At 40.7% G+C, this 25,451-nt stretch overlaps 1 protein-coding gene across 1 annotated transcript in view; it reads left to right on the forward strand.

Moving 5' to 3' along the window:
• The window catches only part of LOC124137473 (putative carbonic anhydrase-like protein 1), an 82,614-nt gene that overhangs the window by 9,145 nt on the left and 48,018 nt on the right, over positions 1-25,451 (forward strand). The window lies entirely within an intron of this gene.

Raw genomic sequence — 25,451 nt, forward strand, 5'->3', positions numbered from 1 at the left:
CAACGCTGAATAATACATTAGATGCAAAATACGTAAAAATCCTGCTTGCTTAGTAAATCAATATTTACTTCATAATGGGCGATTAGTTAGATCCTTTAAGTTAAATAAGATTACTAGAAATAGATTTAACTGTCACTTTCATAAGTACGGATTTGTTTTTAGAAGGTGTGGTTGAAACACTAATTCAGCTCAACTCAGGCGTTTAGAAACAATTGGTACAAATTCAAGAGTCTTCTCTATTAATCAGTCATGGGGGTTTAGGGTGTGTATTTCAAAACAATAACTTGAACCGTGTTTGGAAAATCACCATTGCCTGGGGATGGTGTTTATTCCTTGTCCATGATGAATGTTTTAGTTTGTTGTTGGACACAATCAACAAGCATTGATTGCAGTGATACTCACTTCCCAAGACTTTCGATTTTGTGAGGTAACTAGGTACAGATCTGTAATACAATTACTTCTGTAGCCTACTGGTAAAGGTGTGTGCATATGTTTACAACAAACCGCCATTGTTTGCTTGGAAAACAGTTACTGGAATTACTAGATTTTATGGAGAAATGCACTGATGCGTCCTCGGGATGGTTAAGATATGCTGGGTGAAGGATACGGTGTATGCTTTATGTCTAAAGATTCAGTTCATGTTCTTGTAGATGAATACACGGCATTGTTGATATTTAGTGTTGTATGAAAGGACTGCCATCAATCAAGGGGGACGTCAGTTGTTTGCATGCGCATTTCAACACAACGTATGCAGTAAAAATATATGAGGGAGTGGAGTGTTATTAAAGAACAATGGTATCGTGATTGATTTCAATCCATTTAAATGTTAATTTTGTAAAGTATTTTCACAGTTTAATTTGAAGGTATTTGAATTTTCAAATGATCAAACAGGCCAGGCGCCATTGGCAAATACAACCGGCGCCTCGTTTCAAGCCATGCATGAATACGGTGCCATGTATTGTCACACAATATTGAAAACAGCTGTCTTGCACATCCAATGGTCACCAATCTTTGACACAACATCGGAGGTATTGAAATAATTCTTAAACGTAATAGGTTAGATTGATCATGCTAAGCCAAACTTCCCCTTGAGGAGAGCTTGGTCATAATGTGTCGGAGTCTCAGAAGAGACTATCGGGTTCCGGCTTACCATTTTATTGAATCCCTCCGATTGAATGCCACAGCGGAGGGGGCAAAGTCTTGAATCGATTCCCAGATCTTATACATGAGTTAGTTTCATACGAGTTGATCAAATAAAACTTACATGTCTCCCTCTGTGGTGGTAGAACCCGCTGTATTATTTACCGACAGTCCCGTTAATCAAAATGTCACCAATACACCTTGCACAATAGCGTTAACAATTCGTTTTTCTTTCTTATCCTACATCTTCGATAAAGTGGTGATCGTGTCATTTATAAAACATGTGTCGCCGACTGTCCGTCTGAAAAAAAATTAACAAACAATACATATTTTTAGCCTACATCACTACCTCCATCGATCGCTGTCAAGTATTATTCTGTTGCGATGAAATATGCATTGGGGTTTGACAACATCTATATATTAGCCCTGGTATTGACGTTCCCGACTGCGTGAAATAGACAATACATCGTGAGTGTTTTACTGCGTAATGTTCTGTTTTATTACTCAAGGCAACAGAAATATATGAGATACTTGGAGTCACTGGATACTAATATTTAATGAACGCGGCTAATATGGAACAACATCTGAAAATCAAAACACCAATTTATAGGCAGTTTGGAAATATGTTTTCGTTATGAACGACAAACATCGAGGCAAGGGATTCATATCAATTTGTAAACTATTGATTTTGCTGCAAGCCCCCGTGTGGGTACAGAGGCAAGGTGTGTTCCATCTGTGACACACACCAGATGAGATCCGACATTAAGCTAGGGACACAGACCTCACGTTAACGTTATTGGTTGTCATATATGGTCTTGGTTAAATCAGTACTGATGTGTCACGACCTTCAGTTTCTGAGGGATAGAGCTACAATGATGATTTACGGATATTTTTCAGCACTTGAATCCTACAACCACCTTTGTGTTGAAGGCAGTGTGATGATCGCGTGCACTGGCAAGTAGAGATGGTATTGTTCATTACGTGACACTGTTTGTACCAGAAATCGTACAACCACCCCCATGTTTTATCATATATTAAAAAACATAATTGAGGTATTGCCCATCGGTTGATAAAAATGCATAGTGGCCCTGATGATGAATGAGCGTGTATATTGTGTTACTGACGTTAAACTGACCCTGTTTTCAAAATAGAATTAATATCATTACAACCAATAATAAAAGTGCCTAATACAGAGAACATTACATTGGTATTGTTATCATACTGATCATACAAACTATTGCCGATTTGTATTATGTCCCTGAATCACGCTCAGAATATGTCTTAAAATCGTTTCGTAACATTCTGTATATACGACGCAGGCACTCTTGTACTATCCCCATACGGTTGATGTACACTTTATGCCTGTGGAACATGGGTATGATGTGTTATTTGCGTGTTTGTGGTTTAGCGCCACGTTTAACGCCAGCAGTATTCCAACTAGGGACTATAAGACCAGACAATCCAGTGATTGCTAATATGAGCAACTATCCACGCCGTCGGGGTACGATGACACGCAATAAACTACCTATTCGACCCACTACGTCACATCGTACGGCAAGTATATGTTCCTGGGGTTTCTACTGTAACCCGAATGTTCACGTGACACATGGATAAGGGAGTGAATGAGAATGGTTAAAAAGAAAGATTGCTGTTTCGAGAGGACTAAAACCGTTTTGGACCGAAAAGGGAAAGCGGGATAAAAATAAGTAGTAACAATAAATTGGGGATAATATATTGTTTGAATACAATTGGAAAGGAGTGTACAAGATGATGAGGCTATTTGAACACTGAGAACAATACACGTAGAAATAAGCTTTTGGCCATGGTCTCTGGTCTCTTTTCGCAGGAACTATTGACAAATCCGTTTTAGGCTTCGCTGAACAAGCAGCCATAACCCAAATATTACGACACCTTTCTCTGAAATCTAGATCACTTCTATCCAGAAATATGAAAATAAAGTCTCGGCGAAGAATGTTTTGACGTTTTGCTACTTTTATGTGACAATCCTCACACTAATTTGACTCATTGCAAACTTGCATTGGCATAGGAGCATGCATGCACACAGAGGCTTGCTTTACTCCATCCAAGTAACGAACTGATAAGATAAAGCCGCTTCATATGACGCTAGGCCCCGGCTCATGGATGAACTGGACGGACTCTCTCTAACTAACCTCAAGGGAATCATTACCGCGACTGATCCGGCTTTTTGACACTGATGCACTCGTAAAATTGACAGAACAAATAACGTTAGCACTGTTGGTATCAGGATCCGCCTCTAAACATCACTTCTGTCTTCTGATCGAGAGATGAGGCCACCGAAAGAGACAATTGTAGCATTTCCTGGGATTAGCACAAGGGCACACAGCTGCTTTGAAGGCAATTTTCAGTCGGCAAACATTCCGAGGTGAGAGTCGATAGGAGAAATTACTTGGCCCCAAAGTCTACGAAATCCTTGTTATAATGCTATGGTCAGGGTGGACGACCGGAGCTGCCAGATCTACGTAACAATAGAGCAATGCTTATTCACAATGTCGCTCTGCCCCGTTCGGCTCAAATAACTCAATAATTGATCAAGTTCTAAACCTTATTGAAATGTGAACGAAGACAATAATACCAATTACAGCGTAGCATTACGTAGTTAAATTATTAATCAGAACCAGATTTTGAACTCCTTTCAGTGAGTGAGTATTGTTTTACGGCCCTTTAGTATTCCAGAAATAAAACGGCAGGGTACACCATGAACTCACACTTTATACTCATGTTGGGAATCTAATCCGGGCGTTTTTCCTGAAGAGTGAGTGAGTGTGTATGGTTTTACGCCGCTTTTAGCAATATTCCAGCAATATCACGGCGGGGGACACTAGACATGGGCTTCACACATTGTACCTATGTAGGGAATCGAACCCGGTCGAACGCTTATGACCACTAGGCTACCCAGCCACCTAACTATCACTAAACAGAGGCATCTAACTAGTACCATTGATGGCTATTGTTTAACGCCGTGTTTGCGTGATCTAATACGTGTCAGCTTAACGTGGAAGGAAAAGCTAAAGCGCGTACAAAGGTTGTCTACTTCTTTAATGCAATCTTCGAGCATAAGTATCGGTCTGATGGACTAAGAATCAAAATAGGGACTAATCTTGGCTTCGAACCAACGATAATCGGATTGTGCCACAATTATAATGTATATAATTAGACTAATGCGTATTATCCCTATATCTTAGTAATAATTTTTAAGATCATTAGGCTAGCATGTCCCCGCGTCTTAGTAACAGTTGGATCACTGGGACACCTTATGTCCGTTTCTCAGTATTAATAAGCCCACTGGGCTTTCTCCCGTGACTTCGTATTACTTCGATCACTTGTAACACTTATCCCCGTGTCTTAGTATTTATTAGATCACAGGACCTTATTCCTGTGTCTTGGTGTTAATGATATCACGAGGCGACCTTGTCCCCGTGTCTTAGTATTAATTAGATTATTGGGCGTTGTCCCCGTGTCTTCGTATTAAACAGCACACGAGGCGATCGCGACCTTGTCCCCGTGTCTTAGTATTAATTAGATCACTAGACGACCTTGTCCCCGTGTCCTGATAGTAATCAGATCAGTGGGTCATCCTTGATCTGAGGATTAGTTTAGTTTCATGTTTGGTACTCAGGTTACAAACTTCGTTTAATCGAATCTAAACATATCTGAAATGATTCAAATGAACAATTTCTACAAAAGTCGAATCCTTTTTACTCAGTTACGATCATGAACCACCAACTAATGTGATGTTATTGAAAAGGTACTCGTAACATACCATACCTCAGGCCAAGTCGATAAAGTCGACACGTTTTAACGATCCAATAATTTAATGTCTATTTTGTCTATACGTTCATGTATCCGTATACGTCTCCCTCTGTTCAATAACCCCCATAGGTAGAAAATCACATACATTACCATGGCAACGTGCAGCTATTATACAACGCATTGATCACAAGCACGTCGGTGAAATATCACAGATCTCCTCCAATATTTTGTCTTTCTTTCGTCATTCTGCAGTTTCGTTGATATATTTTTCCATTGTATCCACATGCCCTTTGAAATTTGATTTATTTCTTCTCATCTACACGATTTTGAGTCGTGAAGTATTTTTATGAGATGGTTTCTGGCAAAATTTAATCTGATAATCCAACATGATGTGTTGCTTGTTTGAAAATGCTCCTTTATTTATTTTGGAACAGCTTTATAGCGAGTGGATCTGGAACACATTATCCAGTGGCTTAAGATGACAGTGTCATTCCCCTAAACGTGATAAAGGTGTTCTCTAGTGGGTTTGTGTGCAGCTTACTTTAGGCATAGGTCGTAACGTTTGATGGCCTGTTATGCACAGCTGACGATTGATTGAGTGTGTGAGGTTTACCTCCGATTTAACGCGGGACACAAAACATGGCCCGTTACATTAGCGGATTATTGAAACAGAGACTCGTTCCAAAAAGTCATCTGTGCGTTACGAAAATCGTAACTCTCATACTTTAATATAGACTTAAGACAGTACAACTTCGACCATCACATCCCTCATTCTCTAACATAGACTTACGTTAGTGGCACTACGGCTATCGTACCTATTATTTTTATAACATAGACTATGGGGCACTTGTGGCCCAGTTGTCTTAAGCGCAGCAATTCGCTCAGCAGGGTTGCGTCCCTTGGTGACGCCAGAAACCTAGGATTGTGGGTTCGAATCCCGGTTCACCCCAATTGTTTCTAGGTTTGTCAGCACCATACCCGTGCTCGGGGTTTCACCAAACTGATAAACGTCTAAGACCTGCATCTCTTCCGGCTTTCCTCCCACATTAGGCTGACACGCCGTGATACTGTTAAAAGCGGTGTTAAACCATACTCACTCACTGAGATAGGCTAACGACAGTAACGCCACGAATAACGTAACTCCCATACTCTATGATAGACAAACGACAGTACCGCTACGACTATTGTAACTCCATTCTCTAACATAGACTTAAGACAGTACCCCTACGACTATGGTAACTCCTATATTCTTACATAGACTTACGACAGTACCGCTACGACTATGGTAACTCCCATACTCTAACATAGACTTACGACAGTAACGCCAGGACTATGGTAACTCCCATACTCTTACATAGACTTACGACAGTACCGCTACGGCTTCCGTAACTCCATACTCACTTACACGGAATAACGACAGTACCGCCAGGACTATGGTAACTCCCATACTCTAACATCGACTTACGACAGTACCGCTACGGCTTTCCTAACTCCCATACTCTAACATAGACTTATGACAGTACCGCCACGGCTATCCTAACTACATTCTCTAACATAGTCTTACGTCAGTACCGCTACTACATGTACCATCGCAATTCATACACACTAACTACCTCCACGTAGACTTATGACAGTGCTGAAACGGCTTTGTCCAACTGGACCCTGCAGTTTTTGCGTGACCAGCGAAAACATCATTAACCACTGGGCCAGCACGTTGTTAAGATCAGTTAACAGTGGTATTAAGGTGACATTTTCCAACCAGTTATGAAAACCAGTTTATCCAAACAGAATAAAATCGGAGACAAAATATATGCGATATTTCGAAAAGTTAGAGTAAATGTCATTTTGATCCTGATTTCAATGTGTTAATCGCCAGGTAAAGAGGTTTATTGCTATCAATTTGGTATACAGAATCAATTATTGGCACGAATGTTGTGCAAGGGTAATCAATATTAAATAATAGTCGATCATAGGGACATCACCAGTGAAACGCGCATTAAAAGATTGCTTGAATACTGTGGACCAAAGGCATATGTGGGAACCTAGTTCTAGTGTATTGATAGACAATCAATATTGGTTACTATTCATAATTTCTCCAAATCCCATGGTTGTTCTTCCCGTCGTCTAACCATATGACGTCGACCATTCACTGTCACACCTCACCAGAGTCTCATCTTTATTTAGGGCGCTCAGCACTAATGAGTCTGTACCGGATTCTGTTCCACGGGAACATAAACGGACAAGGTTACCGGTGCTGGAGTTTGTCCAACAATTGTTCATTATCCGTCAATACCATATACTCAGTGTAGGCTGTGTCATATGTAGGTTCTTTTAGAGAACGTCGAAATGCGTGATTCAGATTAGGCTGATTACATAAACTTCTAACATACCGGTGACACAAATGAGCGAACTCAAGCACAATACACCAATACATTCTAATACCTCTACAGGAATTCCGGGTGTAGGACAGATCACCAGCACATTGTTGCTTGTCGAACGAGGTGACTAAATGATTGTGGTGGCCAGGCTCTGTAACCTGCTCGATTGCGTGTTATCGTTCCCCGATGGCGTGCTCTTTGTATCAATCACTTGTTTGTCGGATCCACTTTAAATCATAAATGGAATATTTGAATATTTATTGAAATATCTTTGATAAAACCGACGAGCTCGGTACTGTGCTCGGCAGACCAAGGATCATATTCAGGGTGAATGCTGGATACGAACCTCCGGTCATCGGATCCTGACACGCCTAAGGGTTGCAACTCTGCACAGCTAATTGCGACATGTGTGCCACCAAGTAAAGAGGAATGGTTGTCAACACTTCTTGTAGTGATCCTGAATTTCATTGCTGTTTAACCAACACTTTCATAACTACTTTAAATGTGCCGATGGCTGTCCGATTTTTACGGTGTTTAGGGACCACTTCACGCGTGTGTGCATTTATTTTGTTGTTTAACGCTGCACTTTGATCTTTGATCTATATGACGGTGGTGAGTAAATGATCGAGTTTGGTAAAGACAGTTCAGTGAATGATATTATCAGCAACGATCCACGCCTGTCCAGACCATCCTATCCATGGGCTGCATAGGTTCATTTGGACTAATTCTAACTCGACATTCCTACGTATTCCAAATTTACGCTCCTCTAACGACAAGCAGTGGGGTGCTTGGGACGAAGGGTCCCCACATATATGTGATCCCAAGGATGGACAATGTCGTCATCTTACATTACATACAGAACGTATTGCAAGGACTTAAACTGGACTGGAAATATATCAACAGTAACCTTGAAATTCACCCCGTCGGTTGCTAACGGAAGTGAATGCACTTAATTGCAAGTGTCATCATCCGTGGGTTATGGTATTTTTGTAAGACCTGTTCCATGTGTAACGGTCACGGTCATATATCAGACCTGAAAAAGAACAGACACCTTCAACCTCGATCTCCTTTCCGACAGATATTAGGAAACGATACGTATTAGCAAACTGCATTATGTGCACGGAACTAGATATATAGGAGTGAAGACGTCATCGCCGCAGACAGCAACATTCCAACTATTTCACGTTCCGAAATAACCTGAAAGCACGGACAAAGTAATTATAATAATTTTAAATAATTCCACAGTCCACGGACTACACCTTCGTGTGGCATGTATATCTCTTATCTAACATGACCGCTAATGTATGAGCCGTGGCTCTCTGAATATGGACTATTAAGTTCACCATCATGTTAAATTCATATAGCTGGACATAAGAATTAATAACATACAGGAAATATCAATACTCACATAACTAATACACGGCCCCACAGGATTCCTTTTGTTCTTCATCGCGTTCTAATTCTATTCAACATACCACATACATTGATTAATCGTCTGAATCCAAGTTCCTTTGAAATATTCATTTCAGTTTTGTTTTCTTGCTGTTAATGTGTTTCGTTTAAGCGGTTTAACGTGTTGACACGAACAGTGCGTTGGTAATCTACCACCCGATATTTTACGAGACAATGCTCCGTGTAAAAGATGATATTAATTTTAGAATTGCGTGTTTGCCACACGATAAGAAGTTTAAGGCAGAAATGAATTAAATTGAGATAATAAAACAAAATAGGCGATATGCAGGATTTGATCGCGTTAAGGCTGGCACATCAACAGAACACTCTGGTAATGACAGTCGTGTATGTCAAACTCCATTTCGAAGCGCATACATAAAAATTAAACATTTTAAGTACTTCGTGGAATGATATCCTTAGATCAACTCTTGTTTTAAAAAAATCACTTTAAAACGTTTAAAAGGGTTCTTTCCGATGTTTCCCCGTGCACATTTTAACGATCTCACATTATTTGATTGGTTTAAAGTAAGAAAAGTACTCTTTACAGAACACCAGAGGAACAGCTCTTTGGGGAATACCAGAATGTCTTTTTCATAATTATTATAACCTCAGCAACTTCCAATCTCTCATTTCAGCAATTTCTATACTGTTTGACAATTATTGGACACCACAGACAGATGAATTGACATGGGAATAACACGAAAATTGTTCTTATTTTATTTACAAAGAGCATTACAATGAAATGTCGAGATCGTAAAGCTAAGATAGAGTACCTCAAAAGAGTTGGCAGACTGACGTCCGATCAGTATGTCTTAGTTGTATACATCCCATACACCCCGAAGTGTGTCTTAGTTGTATACATCCCATACATCCCGAAGTATGTCTTAGTTGTATACATCCCATACATCCCGAAGTACAGTATGTCTTAGTTGTAAACATCCCATACATATTGAAGTGTGTCTTAGTTGTATACATCCCATACATATTGAAGTATGTCTTAGTTGTATACATCCCATACATCCCGAAGTACAGTATGTCTTAGTTGTATACATCCCATACATATTGAAGTGTGTCTTAGTTGTATACATCCCATACATATTGAAGTATGTCTTAGTTGTATACATCCCATACATCCCGATGTATGTCTTAGTTGTATACATCCAATACATCCCGAAGTACAGTATGTCTTAGTTGTATACATCACATACACCCCGAAATATGTCTTAGTTGTATACATCCCATACATCCCGAAGTACAGTATGTCTTAGTTGTATACATCACATACACCCCGAAGTATGTCTTAGTTGTATACATCCCATACATCCCGAAGTACAGTATGTCTTAGTTGTAAACATCCCATACATATTGAAGTGTGTCTTAGTTGTATACATCCCATACATATTGAAGTATGTCTTAGTTGTATACATCCCATACATCCCGAAGTACAGTATGTCTTAGTTGTATACATCCCATACATATTGAAGTGTGTCTTAGTTGTATACATCCCATACATATTGAAGTATGTCTTAGTTGTATACATCCCATACATATTGAAGTATGTCTTAGTTGTATACATCCCATACATCCCGAAGTACAGTATGTCTTAGTTGTATACATCCATACATATTGAAGTGTGTCTTAGTTGTATACATCCCATACACCCCGAAGTATGTCTTAGTTGTATACATCCCATACATCCCGAAGTATGCCTCAGTTGTATACATCCCATACATCCCGAAGTGTGTCTTAGTTGTATACATCCCATACATATTGAAGTGTGTCTTAGTTGTATACATCCCATACACCCCGAAGTATGTCTTAGTTGTATACATCCCATACATCCCGAAGTATGCCTCAGTTGTAAACATCCCATACATCCCGAAGTGTGTCTTAGTTGTATACATCCCATACATATTGAAGTGTGTCTTAGTTGTATACATCCCATACACCCCGAAGTATGTCTTAGTTGTATACATCCCATACATATTGAAGTGTGTCTTAGTTGTATACATCCCATACATCCCGAGTATGTCTCAGTTGTATACATCCCATACACCCCGAAGTATGTCTTAGTTGTATACATCCCATACACCCCGAAGTATGTCTTAGTTGTATACATCCCATACACCCCGAAGTATGTCTTAGTTGTATACATCCCATACATATTGAAGTGTGTCTTAGTTGTATACATCCCATACATCCCGAAGTATGTCTTAGTTGTATACATCCCATACATCCCGAAGTACAGTATGTCTTAGTTGTAAACATCCCATACATATTGAAGTGTGTCTTAGTTGTATACATCCCATACATATTGAAGTGTGTCTTAGTTGTATACATCCCATACATATTGAAGTATGCCTCAGTTGTATACATCCCATACATCCCGAGTATGTCTTAGTTGTATACATCCCATACATATTGAAGTGTGTCTCAGTTGTATACATCCCATACATATTGAAGTGTGTCTTAGTTGTATACATCCCATACATATTGAAGTGTGTCTTAGTTGTATACATCCCATACATATTGAAGTGTGTCTTAGTTGTATACATCCCATACACCCCGAAGTATGTCTTAGTTGTATACATCCCATACATATTGAAGTATGTCTTAGTTGTAAACATCCCATACACCCCGAAGTGTGTCTTAGTTGTAAACATCCCATACACCCCGAAGTATGTCTTAGTTGTATACATCCAATACACCCCGAAGTATGTCTCAGTTGTATACATCCCATACACCCCGAAGTATGTCTGAGTTGTATACATCCAATACACCCCGAAGTATGTCTCAGTTGTATACATCCCATACATATTGAAGTATGCCTCAGTTGTATACATCCAATACACCCGAAGTAAGAACTAGTTTACATCCAGACGTCTGTATGTATGATGTAATTGCTAGGGCAGGAAGAGTCAATTTGACTGAATCCGGCTGATCTATAGAGTGAGAATCAGATGTTGTCTCAAGTACATTTCTGAGGGTTGTTATAGCTAAAGCGTGTTTCTGTTGATTGGATGCAAACCGATGCAACGAAAGTAGTCAATGAATGACCTTTGTGAGGGGAGAGTGGTGATGCTTCTATACATCCAAGAAACCCGGAATCTGTAGTCCAGCTCAATGTAGTTGGACAGGGGGCTAAAGCTCTGCACTGATGTAGAAGTTTGTAGTTCCGATTGAATCAATCACATGAATATTTTATTGTTTGATTCTTGGACTGGGCGAACAAGTCCCTCATGTATCGCCAATGTCATACTCTGTTTGGGGAGTGGGAAATGGTATTATTTTCAAGTATATTATTTCTTTCCAAAAAATGCTGGAAACTTTGCAGGAATGCTGGATGTTCTGAGTGAGTAAGTATTGTTTTACGCTTTTAGCAAAAAACAGCAATATCACGGCGGGGTACACCAGAAATGGGCTTGACACATTGTACCCATGTCGGGAATCGAACCCGGATCTTCGGCGTGACGAGCTAACGCTTTAACCAATAGGCTATCTGACCGCCCCTTGGATGTACTGGAAAACATATTGTTGTGATAAAACATTTTTTCTGCATGCAGAGTTAAAAATAGATGTCCTGAAGCAGCTTGTGACTGTAACACTCATCTGTCTTTGGTATATGAGAAACCTTATTTGTCCAAACACTGTAAACATACTTTGAGACATTAAAAAGATGACACTTGGCAAAATTGATCATCAAGGTTAAACAAAAGTGCCAAATGTTCTTAAAGTAAAACACAACACTAGTCTCTGAGAAAATGGCATCACAAGTCAGTATCTCGTGTGTCCGCCATGTACATTGATGACTGCCGTGCAACGTCGATACATGAAATGGAAGAGGCGGTTGATGAAGGCCATAGGCACTTGAGCCCACACTCTGAGGAACGCCTGACGCAGTACAGCTTCAGTTGTCGGCCTTGGTCGGACGTCATTCAGCCGTCTTTGAATCTCGTCCAATAGGTGCTCAATGGGATATAAATCGGGACTGAGGGCAGGCCACTGCATGGTTCTGATGCCATTCTGCTGGAGAAAGTCTCTTGTTACTCTCGTAGCGTGAAGACGGGGGTTTTCATGCTGAAACTCGTGGTTGCGGCGACGTGCCAAATGAGGTATGGCGTGTGGTCTCAAGGCATGATCAATATACCGAGCTGCTGTGACACCATTGCCTCTCCCTGGACTGATGTTCTGGAAGACCACAGGGCCGACGCTTTGTGCAAGACCAATTCAACCACAAACTCCATGATGCTCGGACCACCCCACGAGTCTCTCTCAACAACACAAGCATCCGAATAACGTTCCCCACGGCGTCGCAAGACTCTCTCTCTCTCTGCCATCTGCTGTTGAGATACAGTAACGGCTCTCGTCTGACAAGAGGACTCTTCTCCTCTCCACTGCTGGTGGCGCCAATGCTGCTGCTGTGTTGCCCACTGAAGACGGTCCAGGCGATGACGTGGTGTCAGAATGGGTCCTCGGTGTGGCCTGTGACAATGGAAATGTCTGCTCGTCAATCGTCGACACACGGTGACCGCACTAATGTGTAGCTGGTGTGTCCCTATGGTCTGTCGAGCAATTTCTGCAGCAGTAACAAAGCGATCTTGAAGATGCTGTCGCACAATGTGACGATCCTGACGTCGGGTGATAGTCTTCCACTACGTGGTCGGTCATCTGTAGTGTTGGTGGTCTGGTACTGTTGCTGGAGCCTGTATATGGTCCTTACGTGGACTTGAAATGCATTGCCTACGTACCGGACGGTTTGTCCAGCTTGCAATCGTCCAAGGGCTTGGTGTCGCTGATTTCTTGTCGATCTTGGCATGTGGAAGCAATTCAATAACGAATGAATGTTATCCGATCTGGGTGGATTTTTATTGGGCAAGAAATAGGGCAACGCATGTGCATTTCAATTTGCACGGAACGGACATTGGGTTACCATGGCCGTTGCCGTGATGATGTGTTCAGGCGATCGGTTTTATTGTCATCTGCTTTGGTTTTTTATCATCAAATTTCATTTTTCCTGACAAGGTAATGTTAAATTTAGAAACTTTGACAAAATTGACCCAGATATTTAAATGACAACTTTTCATTCAATGTTACATGGAGTGACGTTTCTTTGCGGTTCAGTATTTATAAGTGCCCCAATCATACACTTTCATTTTGTCATATCCGACGCTTCAGGGTGTTATTGTTCGGGCAGGCTGTCTGATCGTGATATTATATCACATATGGCAGTATAATGGGACCCTTGCCCATGGTCACACGTTATTTTGTATATACAGTGTATGTATGTAGTTTAGCATTGTGTATCAAGGGTTTTATGTCTTCATATTATCATTCTAGAATGATACTACATTAGATGCCGGGTTGTTTTTTACACATTGCCAATCATACATAGAAACCTCGTTACCTCGAACTGTTATCTCAATATTTACTTCAAGACAATGTAATTCTATGGTTCCGACGGAAACATGTTCCATTATACTGTTTAATATCGATACTCTTCTGATATACACTGATAACCCCGCTATTCCACGTTTTTTCTATGTATAACGTTGTAGGCTAATTTGCCCCTCACTACAAAGATCTTTATTCAAGAAGAAACAAACATCACTTTTCAGAGACATAATTGCGGTTTTTTTTAAAGTGAGCTGTGTTAGTGATATGCCAGAGTTTATAGTTTCGGCAGTTAATCGAGACTGGTTGTTCTCTGGCGTTGAAGTTATATATTTGCTGATCAGAAAAAAATATTTTCCCAATAAACCATATTTTCCAACACAATACACATACTAAGTATATTAAATCATAACATTCGACATCACCGCGTGGTACTGTCCTCGTTCAATTTCCATAACCATTACCGACAATGATTTCGATGTACTCTGCCATGCGCCTTCACAACGTTATCAGGAAACACACTTGAACACTTATGATTACAGCAACAATAAATTAACCAGAGAACCCCCGCCGCGTTATTGATGCATTTCCCACGTCAGTGTGGCTCTGTCACACGTTAAAATCTTCTCTGACAGGTCGGTTCTTCATATTGACAAGAATTGTTTCTGAGAGGCAACTCTCTTCATCTTCTCAACGTTATGGACCTGCCCGCAAATGTCATAACCTAAACTGAGATAGTGCCCTTGGTGTTCCCTAATTCACTGCATATTGACTCCCCTTTCAGACTGGAATTTTCTCCTTGCTCCGATCCGTTTCTCACGTTCCATCCTCTTCTCATTTCTCCTCCACACATCAGCCAACAAGTAAATGTTCACACAAACACGTTCCAATTGGCCACATTCGCCATAAGAAGGGTATGGAATGCCAATGGTCTGGGCCGCACGTCTTTTTTGTACCACTATCGACCTCCAGGGAGGGATGGCATGGCATATTTTCCACTTGAGTGCTTTATTTGTTCTCCAAGCGTGCTGTTCTCGATGTTTGATTTCTGGAAGCTACTGCAGCCTCGTTGGTCTTACAACTCGATTACTTAGTTAAGCCATAGAAAATACCCTCTCCTCTGTTAGATAATTTCATTTAGCTGTTACAGAAAATTAGTATTAGCAAATGATGTACGATACTAAAAGGACGGCGGGAAGGGGAGAATTGATTCAGGTTGTTTTGGTCGATATCCTGCCACGACACAGACCAAGCTTTTGAAAGACTTCGTAATGACGACAGCGGCCCCATGTGTAGCGTAATGCCACCTCACGGGTGCTGTCAGGCTCGCAACTCTTCCAGTAGAAGTCCCGTCGATTTGTTTGTACTTATGATTCATACTTTTTGAAGCCAGACGGGTTTTTTGGTGACGGAAATTGAGTGGTATGGTTGATTACTTTTCACAGAAGGTAAACTAGGTGGCTATTACTCCGGTGTTTGCTGTTGGATTAGGATTAGGGGAAAAGGCCAAAGATAAAGGGGAGTGTTTGTCGATGACAGAGTAAGAAAGTGTGTGATGTATGATGCAAACAAGGGACAATAATTATAATCTGAAGTTCATTTCGAAATGCCATTATTTGTTTTTGCAGGGATCACTTTGTAGAACTTTAAGCTATGCCATCAGCGTATACTAGATTGTGTTATGCGCGAATCAGTTGTTTTAACTGAAGGTTCTGTAAAGTTCACCTGTACGTATACATGTACAACGTACCTGCAATCCTCGGCAGTTATACAAGTGGCGATCGATATCACACATGCTACACAGTTTTTTGTTACTGATTAATTGCAGTCAACAGATGGTGTGTTTGTACAATGTCAAACATTGCTGATTTTGACATCGTTCCTCGAATGTATGAATTGTTTCTCGAAATAATATGTAATTGAACCATGTCAGACCATGTCGCTTGTTTACAAGCCACAGTGATATTGATGCAATGTGGTGATTCAGCTCAAACAAACAGCCACTTTCCCACTGCTGCTGTTGGCACTGCTGAATCTGCAATCCCTACTTTTGCTTCTACTGTTAGAAATACTTGTGCCAAGTACGGCGTCTACGTCTGCAGCTACCACTTCTACTGATGTTGCTGTTCCTGGTATGATCTCCACCCCACACCTGCAACTGATGCTACTGATATTGCTGTTATTGACAAGATCTCCACCCCACACCTGCAACTGATGCTACTGATATTGCTGTTATTGACAAGATCTCCACCCCACACCTGCAACTGATGCTACTGATATTGCTGTTATTGACAAGATCTCCACCCCACACCTGCAACTGATGCTACTGATATTGCTGTTATTGACAAGATCTCCACCCCACACCTGCAACTGATGCTACTGATATTGCTGTTATTGACAAGATCTCCACCCCCAAACCTGCAATTGCAACTATTACTACTGCTAATGCTGTTATTGATATAATCTCCATCCCCACACCTGCATGTACAAATAATGCCACTGATATTGCTGTTACTGATATTATCTCCACCACTACACCTGCATGCACAAATAATGGTACAGATGTTGCTATTGCTGTAATTGATAATCTCCATCCCCACACCTGCATGTGCAAATAATGCTACAGATGTTGCTGTTGTTGATATGATCACCACCCATACACCTGCAACTAATGATACTGGTATTCCTCTTATTAGTATAAGAATCACCCTCCTGAAAGTACAACTAAGTCTACTTATGTTTCTGTTATTGGTTTATCATACAAACCTAGGTTCTACAGGTTCGAGGGTTATTCCACGCTGGTGTGCTCTACTCTTTACACTCAAGATACTGGCTAGCACTGTTTACAAATTGAAAACGTTTGAAGAAATGATTTTGGATGATAAATACAATCTCACCCCCGTTTCTCTTTTTGAAATATATCAACACTCGTTAACAGGAGTTTCAATTTCCTGGGCAAGTCTCAGATATATACTTTTATCGACTCATGTATATATTTGACATTAAATGGCATGGGGTGAGATTCTCTATATAATGCCTCTTCCTGCAAGTGCAACTAATGCTACAATTACCAATTCTTCTCCTGCTTGTAAGGCTACAAACACTGTCACTATTTCTACAGTTCTTGCTGATGCTTCTGGTACCACTCCCTTCCTGTTAGCTCAAGTTCAACAACAAATACACTGACGAAGATAGTTCCAACAAGTACAAAACATAAAAGTTCTTCCTCTGCAGTACACCACACAACAACTACCACAACATCAATACGAAGCATTGAAGACGGCTACAGTGCATCACACGTTCCAGAATATTTCCTTCAATATTGTATATGTGTTTGAGGTCCCAGAAGATTAATAACGGGGCTTGGATGAGGCTTGAGCGAAATCAAACCAACCCTTGGCGCCACATTACCACTTGAGTCTTGTATCGAGCTGGTCGACGTATGCAGGAGATGTGACCTGCTCTCCCCGGCTGGTTCCACTGCTGAATGTATTGAACTCCCTGTTGTTCTCTTGGTGCAGTAGAGTAATGTGTAACCTTCCCGTGTTCCACTGGCCCAGCTCAACATGTAAAATCGAAATTAGGAGAAGTGCTTATGTCCGTGGCATGTCAATGCTTGTATGGATGGTAGGTTTTGCTGGAGAATCATAGCTGTATTACAAACATTATATTACTAATTGTTGTATTGCATTCTAGTGTAGTGGCCATGTCGTTAAGGGCGCCGCAATTTGCTGTAAACAATTGCGTCCTTTCGGCCTACACAGTTCCAAGTTTCGTATCCCACAATCACCCTGATAATGATCTTTCGTTTTTACAGCACCACACCCGTGCTCGCTGGATGCAAAAATGGTAAATGCCTTACACTTGCATCACTTCACTCAGTCGTTCTAGTGGATGTGTTCATGTCAACAGAAACAACATGACTAGACGTTGTAGGATATGCACGTATAGCAAACGTTTAATGATATAAGATTTATATGAATCAGGAAATCACGTTTGGTGACTTGTCGATGTCATTGGCGTTGCTTATAAACTTGTTTTTATCTGTCAATTATTTACAGGTCGTCGTGATAGACATGTGCAATATAACTGGAATTTTGCTGACACTGCCTTTTAAGCATCATTCATTAACTCACTCACCAGTATAACCGTTTTACCGGGATATATATCATAGCAACAAGTATTGTGCAAGGTTGGCAATTGTACTCTTGTATGTTCGGCGATATAATTAATTCAGGATTATATCGTTGCTACTGTGATTGCAACCATCACTGATCAATATACTCTCATCACCGAGATAATGATTAAAGATGAAGTTTATATTTATAGAATTACGTTTCGATTATCATCCGTCCTTCCTTCCATGGAAGCAAGACTCTTGTGGCACCACGTGTCTCGTACGTTTCATGAACTACTGGTTCAGAATTTATATACAATTGGCTGGGCAATATTCTGAATAGGCAAACACGAGATGAGCCGCATCAAATGTAATTGTGCAATTCAAACTGAACACCTCATTTTTTAAAAATCTGTGGCTGTTTCGAAATTTCCACATGTTTAATTATTTACCGAATGCACTGTTCACGCAACACAACCTTCAAGTATTTCCCCGTGATCAATTCCATGTCAACGGCGTGGCGCATCTTATTCGATTAGAAACATCTTGGCCTTTTAACTGTTGCCCAGTTTAGACAACAGTAAACAATACCCAGAAATAAGGGTCTGTGCCCTATTTACTCTTGCCATTGTTCGTGAGAACTAAACACTTCTTCGCCTTGTAACAGAACATTCAGACATATCGGGGTTACTATTTCCTTCCATTGATTTAAGGATTAATTAAAAGCGAAAGTAGATGTGCCATACATTGATCTAGCCTCTCAGAAGATTACCGACATGAGCACTGGTAGCCTGGGGTTGGGTGTCTTGGAGATTCGATTTGGCCTTCGGACTTTAGACACATGTGAAGACAAATATATTAGGCTATCGATGACAGGTTTGCGAAGGAAAAGGGTCTTTTTGAAGTATATCATTGCATCTTGCGATGGTTGGGACAGCTGTGTGAAGGGCAGTTGGTAGGGTGAGAGGCGTGTCAATTGTTTTACCGGCGCCATTCGAGAAATAAAAAGCGATTTAACCTTTTAAATCTTTATCTCCAAATGTGGCTTTTTTATTGAGGCGTGTCCTTAAAAGCTCCATCAACTCCTTTTAGGATAGAACTTGTTACTGAGATAATTAACTTTGCGAAAGAGAATTGGATTCCACAAATGTTTTCGTTTCGTGCTATATCTACATTAGGAGATAATTCACGCAAGTTAATTTTATTACAGGAAACTTGGCTGATGGATTGTAACTTATAGCTCGTTTGTAGCCACACCCAGACTTCAGCGGTTGTGTTAAATGTTCAAACGGATTAAAGTTTGACTCAATCTTGACTCAATCTTACAGCGAAGAAGGACTGCTAATGCATAATAATCAAACCCGTATCTTCATTGATGTTGCCGGATGTTGGACCACATTAACCTTTAAAGGCCAGGTTCTCTAAAACTTGCTTTTGTGGATTGTTTGAAGACGTTTTTTCATGAATATATTTTTAGTTCCACAATGTTACGCGAATTGTTGACATACTAAGGGGTGAACTAGAGATTATATAACGAGATGGTTCTCTGTGTCGCGCTCGTATCTCCGTAATTCCGCATATGACCTTAAGTTTACCATCACCATCACAGTGCTCACCAGACCCGTGACGATTCGGGGTAGAATAGGTCTTCAGCAACCCATGCTTGCCGTAAAAGGCGACTATGCTTGTCGAAAGAGGCGTCTAACGGATCGAGTGGTCAGGCTCGCTGACTTAGTTGATGCAAGTGATCGTATGCCAATTGCTAAGATCGATGATCATGGTGTCAAGCACTGGATTGTCTGGTCCAGACTCGATTATTTACAGACCGCCGTCATACAGGTGGAATATTGCTGAGTGCGGCGTAAAACAAACAAACAAACAAACAAACCGTGCTCACCAAAGTCATTGACCTGCTTTGATTTGGTCTTACCTGCTTTAGTATGCTGACGTTCATATTGATATTACTACATATTACTATATGACATGGTATGACATAATATGACAGATTATCTATAGCAATATGGCAAGATCGGGTGCATTTTAACTTCGTTTGTCTGCATATATCCAGACAAACATTGAGCTATTTCCCTAATGTGCCCCTTGGCGCGGAGCCTGTCGGAGTAACGTTTCCTGTTGTACATATGGTCTCATTGGGGAAGGTATCACATGGACGAGATTTCCAATCCTCCAGATCCATCTGAAATTGGAAACGGTTAACTACATTGGAAATGTTTTCTGTCGAACATTGAGTGGTTCGATACAGATGTGGGTGTTGTTTTATGAGTGTAATCTGTTCCTGTAACTAGTGAATTCGTGCCAGATTACTCCAGAGGTGTTCCACCTCTCATTGTTTTAACGAGGCATCACACGCGGATTACAGCACACGTTGATCTCAGCTCATTACCGACCAAGTAGGACCTTGTTTCACAGACATGTCTCAGGCGAGGTCAATTAAAAGCTGAACATACGCGTTTGCCTGAAGACATGACACTTCCTTATGGATAACTTCTTTACTATTTGTAACTACTGGCTTCGTGCTGCTAAACCTGGTGAGTTGGCCGAGTAGGCAACAAATATTTTGTTTGTTTGTTGTTTAACTCCGCACTCAGCAATATTCAAGCTATCTGGCGGCAGTCTGTAAATAATCGCGTCTAGACCAGACAATCCAGTGCTTGGCATCATGAGCGTCGATCCAAACAATTGGGATACGATAAACCAAGTCAGCGAGCCTGATCACCCGATCCCGTTAGTCGCCTCTTACGACTAGCGTAGTCGCCTTTTACTGCAAGCATGGGTTGCAGGATACCTAATCTGACCCGGATATTCGCGGGTTAGAAGTTGAGATCCATATTATTTACTGTCTACACGTTCTACCAAGTTTTAAAAACCCATAAAAGACTTATTGCAGTGTTTTCAGTGAACAGTTATGTTACGGCACTAAGTTGACTTTGTAATGTGTGGCACAGCCACTTCGTCAACGAAATTCAAATGGCCATCCAACATGAAACTGAAACTAGACTCGCAAGGTTTTGTTCTAAACAGCACATCGCTATTATGACATCGCACCGCTCATTGTGACGTAACATAGGACATCACAGATGGAGAAATACACACGCGTTATCGATTCCTATCTTGTTTCGGCGGTGATGACGTTATCAAATAAGAGGGGGTTATTGTGATTGGAAACCTCCATGTAACCAATCAAATACTGGTAATAGGCATGCAATGTACGACAATTACATGGCTACGACAGTTTCGTAAAGCCAGGCCATGCTTTCTGAACATGTCCGTGAATAGGCCTGATAAATAGCGACAATAATAACTACAACAACATCCGTAAGAATTCATCCATTAGAATGTCAGTACCAGTATTATCCACGTTAACGTATTGCTTAACCAAGCAGTGTTTACTCTCAGAAACATCCACGTTAACGTATCACATAAACAAGAGGTGTTAGCTCTCAGAAACATCCACATTAACGTATTGCTTAACCAATGAGTGTTCACACGCAGCAACATCCACGTTAACGTATCACATAACCAAGCAGTGTTTACTCTCAGAAACATCCACGTTAACGTATCACATAAACAAGAGGTGTTCACTCTCAGAAACATCCACGTTAACGTATCACATAAACAAGAGGTGTTCACTCTCAGAAACATCCACGTTAACGTATTGCTTAACCAAGGAGTGTTCACTCGCAGCAACATCCACGTTAACGTATCACATAACCAAGGAGTGTTTACTCTCAGAAACATCCACGTTAACGTATCACATAACCAAGGAGTGTTCACTCTCAGAAACATCCACGTTAACGTATCACATAACCAAGGAGTGTTTACTCTCAGAAACACCCACGTTAACGTATCACATAACCAAGGAGTGTTCACTCTCAGAAACATCCACGTTAACGTATCACATAAACAAGAGGTGTTCACTCTCAGAAACATCCACGTTAACGTATTGCTTAACCAAGGAGTGTTCACTCGCAGCAACATCCACGTTAACGTATCACATAACCAAGGAGTGTTTACTCTCAGAAACATCCACGTTAACGTATCACATAACCAAGGAGTGTTCACTCTCAGAAACATCCACGTTAACGTATCACATAACCAAGGAGTGTTTACTCTCAGAAACACCCACGTTAACGTATCACATAACCAAGGAGTGTTCACTCTCAGAAACATCCACGTTAACATATCACATAACCAAGGAGTGTTTACACTCAGAAACATCCACGTTAACGTTTGCTTATAATAACCAAGGAGTGTTTACTCTCAGAAACATCCACGTTAACGTATCACATAACCAAGGAGTGTTCACTCTCAGAAACATCCACGTTAACGTATCACATAACCAAGGAGTGTTTACTCTCAGAAACATCCACGTTAACGTATCACATAACCAAGGAGTGTTTACTCTCAGAAACATCCACGTTAACGTATCACATAACCAAGGATTGTTCACTCTCAGAAACATCCACGTTAACGTATCACATAACCAAGGAGTGTTTACTCTCAGAAACATCCACGTTAACGTATCACATAACCAAGGAGTGTTTACTCTCAGAAACATCCACGTTAACGTATCACATAACCAAGGAGTGTTTCCTCTCAGAAACATCCACGTTAACGTATCACATAACCAAGGAGTGTTTCCTCTCAGAAACATCCACGTTAACGTATCACATAACCAAGGAGTGTTTCCTCTCAGAAACATCCACGTTAACGTATCACATAACCAAGGAGTGTTTCCTCTCAGAAACACCCACGTTAACGTATCACATAACCAAGGAGTGTTCACTCTCAGAAACATCCACATTAACGTATCACATAAACAAGAGGTGTTCACTCTCAGAAACATCCACGTTAACGTATTGCTTAACCAAGGAGTGTTCACTCGCAGCAACATCCACGTTAACGTATCACATAACCAAGGAGTGTTTACTCTCAGAAACATCCACGTTAACGTATCACATAACCAAGGAGTGTTCACTCTCAGAAACATCCACGTTAACGTATCACATAACCAAGGAATGTTTACTCTCAGAAACACCCACGTTAACGTATCACATAACCAAGGAGTGTTCACTCTCAGAAACATCCACGTTAACGTATCACATAACCAAGGAGTGTTTACACTCAGAAACATCCACGTTAACGTTTGCTTATAATAACCAAGGAGTGTTTACTCTCAGAAACATCCACGTTAACGTATCACATAACCAAGGAGTGTTCACTCTCAGAAACATCCACGTTAACGTATCACATAACCAAGGAGTGTTTCCTCTCAGAAACATCCACGTTAACGTATCACATAACCAAGGAGTGTTTACTCTCAGAAACATCCACGTTAACGTATCACATAACCAAGGATTGTTCACTCTCAGAAACATCCACGTTAACGTATCACATAACCAAGGAGTGTTTACTCTCAGAAACATCCACGTTAACGTATCACATAACCAAGGAGTGTTTACTCTCAGAAACATCCACGTTAACGTATCACATAACCAAGGAGTGTTTACTCTCAGAAACATCCACGTTAACGTATCACATAACCAAGGAGTGTTCACTCTCAGAAACATCCACGTTAACGTATCACATAACCAAGGAGTGTTTACTCTCAGAAACACCCACGTTAACGTATCACATAACCAAGGAGTGTTCACTCTCAGAAACATCCACGTTAACGTATCACATAACCAAGGAGTGTTTACACTCAGAAACATCCACGTTAACGTTTGCTTATAATAACCAAGGAGTGTTTACTCTCAGAAACATCCACGTTAACGTATCACATAACCAAGGAGTGTTCACTCTCAGAAACATCCACGTTAACGTATCACATAACCAAGGAGTGTTTACTCTCAGAAACATCCACGTTAACGTATCACATAACCAAGGAGTGTTTACTCTCAGAAACATCCACGTTAACGTATCACATAACCAAGGATTGTTCACTCTCAGAAACATCCACGTTAACGTATCACATAACCAAGGAGTGTTTACTCTCAGAAACATCCACGTTAACGTATCACATAACCAAGGAGTGTTTACTCTCAGAAACATCCACGTTAACGTATCACATAACCAAGGAGTGTTTCCTCTCAGAAACATCCACGTTAACGTATCACATAACCAAGGAGTGTTTCCTCTCAGAAACATCCACGTTAACGTATCACATAACCAAGGAGTGTTTCCTCTCAGAAACATCCACGTTAACGTATCACATAACCAAGGAGTGTTTCCTCTCAGAAACACCCACGTTAACGTATCACATAACCAAGGAGTGTTCACTCTCAGAAACATCCACATTAACGTATCACATAAACAAGAGGTGTTCACTCTCAGAAACATCCACGTTAACGTATTGCTTAACCAAGGAGTGTTCACTCGCAGCAACATCCACGTTAACGTATCACATAACCAAGGAGTGTTTACTCTCAGAAACATCCACGTTAACGTATCACATAACCAAGGAGTGTTCACTCTCAGAAACATCCACGTTAACGTATCACATAACCAAGGAATGTTTACTCTCAGAAACACCCACGTTAACGTATCACATAACCAAGGAGTGTTCACTCTCAGAAACATCCACGTTAACGTATCACATAACCAAGGAGTGTTTACACTCAGAAACATCCACGTTAACGTTTGCTTATAATAACCAAGGAGTGTTTACTCTCAGAAACATCCACGTTAACGTATCACATAACCAAGGAGTGTTCACTCTCAGAAACATCCACGTTAACGTATCACATAACCAAGGAGTGTTTCCTCTCAGAAACATCCACGTTAACGTATCACATAACCAAGGAGTGTTTACTCTCAGAAACATCCACGTTAACGTATCACATAACCAAGGATTGTTCACTCTCAGAAACATCCACGTTAACGTATCACATAACCAAGGAGTGTTTACTCTCAGAAACATCCACGTTAACGTATCACATAACCAAGGAGTGTTTACTCTCAGAAACATCCACGTTAACGTATCACATAACTAAGGAGTGTTCACTCTCAGAAACATCCACGTTAACGTATCACATAACCAAGGAGTGTTCACTCTCAGAAACATCCACGTTAACGTATCACATAACCAAGGAGTGTTCACTCTCAGAAACATCCACGTTAACGTATCACATAACCAAGGAATGTTTACTCTCAGAAAC

Source organism: Haliotis rufescens, unplaced genomic scaffold (assembly GCF_023055435.1).
Source record: "Haliotis rufescens isolate VD_foot unplaced genomic scaffold, xgHalRufe1.0.p SCAF_7, whole genome shotgun sequence".
Lineage (NCBI taxonomy): Eukaryota > Metazoa > Mollusca > Gastropoda > Lepetellida > Haliotidae > Haliotis > Haliotis rufescens.